The sequence below is a fragment of the Rhincodon typus genome, chromosome 1 (genome assembly GCF_021869965.1).
Source record: "Rhincodon typus isolate 14 chromosome 1, sRhiTyp1.1, whole genome shotgun sequence".
Lineage (NCBI taxonomy): Eukaryota > Metazoa > Chordata > Chondrichthyes > Orectolobiformes > Rhincodontidae > Rhincodon > Rhincodon typus.
In genome coordinates, this window is record NC_063332.1 from 4,544,224 (window position 1) to 4,546,924 (window position 2,701).

Sequence of the window (2,701 nt, forward strand, 5' to 3'; positions counted from 1 at the left end):
AAACAACTGCACCTCCCAGTCGCGAACCATTTCAACTCCCCCTCCCATTCCTCAGACGACATGTCCATCCTGGGCCTCCTGCAGTGCCACAACGATGCCACCCGAAGGTTGCAGGAACAGCAACTCATATTCCGCTTGGGAACCCTGCAGCCCAATGGTATCAATGTGGATTTCACAAGTTTCAAAATCTCCCCTCCCCCCACCGCATCCCAAAACCAGTCCAACTCGTCCCTGCCTCCCTAACCTGTTCTTCCTCCCACCTATCCCCTCCTCCCACCTCAAGCCGCACCTCCATCTCCTACCGACCAACCTCATCCCGCCCCCTTGACCTGTCCGTCCTCCCTGGACTGACCTATCCCCTTCCTAACTCCCTACCTACACTCACCTTTCCTGGCCCCATCCCCGCCTCTTCGACCTGTTTGTTTCCTCTCCACCTATCCTCTCCTCTATCCCTCTTCTATCCGCCTCCCACTCTCTCCCTATTTATTTCAAAACCCCCTTCCCCTCCCCCTTTTCTGATGAAGGGTCTAGGCCCGAAACGTCAGCCTCTCTGCTCCTATGATGCTGCTTGGCCTGCTGTGTTCATCCAGCCCTGCACCTTGTTGTCTCGGATTCTCCAGCATCTGCAGTTCCTACTATCTCCACATGCATCAGCATTGGTTCTTCTGCCAATTGAAGAGAATATGGAAACACTGAACACTGAGGTTTGTTTACAGAGGGATTGGTTGATGTGAGCTGCTCTGCATGAAACTCTCTGGCAGCGTGTGCTGGGTACTATGGAGCAGACTCCAGCTGTGACCAAGTTCAATACAAAGGATGTGTCCTTTAAGGTAGCGGTGGATTTCCAATGTGCAGGAGAGCTTATGGGGCAACCTCCTGATCTTAAACTAGCTTCTCCAAATAAAATCTTTTTTGTTTGTTTCCACTGATCCCTGGTCCTGTTAGTACACTGACTCCATTACAAACTGAAGCAAAATGACACGGATGCTGCACCTCTGAAATCAAAGAGAACGTACCGGAGAAAGTCAGTAGGTCTAGCAGCATCGGTGGGGAGAGAAACAGAGTTAACATCTCAAGTTCAGTATGAATCTTAGCCCTCCTGGGTTTTTCCATCACTTTGATTTATTTCTGGCTCCCCCAGTATTGACAGTTCTCCACCTGGCGACACCGTTAAATGGTGAGATATCTCTGGTTGGCTTTACCCTCTCAACCCCCACCACTCCTGCTGCTGTAGCAAGCCCTTCCTTCAATACCAGTTACCAGAAAGTGTATGTGTGCCGAAACCCGGGCTAATTTCCCAGTGCCCACCACAATCGCTAGGGGCACAGAGACCAAATGTAGCATCACAGCCACAGCACCCCAACCTCTCCCTCCCCATTTCCCTCGCTGCCCTCCCCCTGATCCCCCACCTACAACATGAACCTCCCGCTGTAATGCTGATTCCAGTTCACTCACAAACAGGACCCTGCGGTACAACCTCACTAAACTGACCCACAAGGTCATGTGATCAAAGCAGTTCTAGAATGGAAATAGAACATTAAACCTGAACTGATTTTTCTCTGCCATGAATGTGTTGTTTTGGTTTCGTTCCCATACCCTTTATCCCACCCGGTCTAATCCTATTCTTCCCCATCAATCCTCTCATCTTTTAATACCCCTCTCAATCTAACCCTCACTCCTGCACCTGAAAACATCGCACAGTCTAATTCCACTCTTCCCCTCACTCCCTGCTCTCTTTCGTTTCTAATTCCAGTCTCTCTTCACTCCGACACTCCTTTCTCCCACACCCTTTAATATCCCACCCAGGGCTAATCCCACCCTTCCCCTGCACTCTGCATCTCAGGAATAAACCAAAGGACTTAACCTTGAACAAAATATTTCCGAACAAAATATTTCCAAACAAACAGAAAAAACGCCAGCCAATCTTGTGCAAAAAGCAGTGGGAGATATGAATGGTTAGTTTGATTTGGCAGCTGCTGATTAGCGTTGATAAATATTGGGAGAGTTCCTTTCTCTTTGCAAGGCATCGTTAGGATTTTAACTACTGCTGGAAAAGGAAAGGTAAAGGTTTGATTTAAACACTGTCCCCCACATGCATTCATTCCCTCTGTCATTAAGAAGGTGCTGACTTCCCTGGGTAATGTTCACCGGGACGTAACTCCCATTTAGGAGAATGGAGTTTGGAGAGACTGAGATATGTTGGGTAAGTATAATCTAGACCTCCTGTTTTGATTTTCAGATTTCCCATGTTAATCTATCACACACAACTGAACAGCTTTTTCCCATCAATGAATTGCCTATGGCAATTTTTAACTACCACCATTAAATCACCCGTGTTTTCCAATTGATTAATTTACATGCAAAACCCATTAAGGACACATTCATAGAATCCTTACAGAGAGGAAGCAGGCCATTTGGCCTATCGAGTCCACACTGACCCTCCGAAGAACATCCCTCCCAGACGCCCCCCCATCCCCGTAACCCTGCATTTCCCATGGCCAATCTACCTAACCTGTAAACCAGGGCAGGACTTATACACCTATGGTAAGGTCCTGAGGAGTGTTGCCGAACAAAGGGACCTTGGAGTGCAGGTTCACAGTCTCTTGAAAGTGGAGTCACAGGTAGACAGGTTATGATGTAGAATCTTTGGACTGTGGGAAGAAACTGAAGGAAATGCACGCAGACACAGGGAGAATGTGCA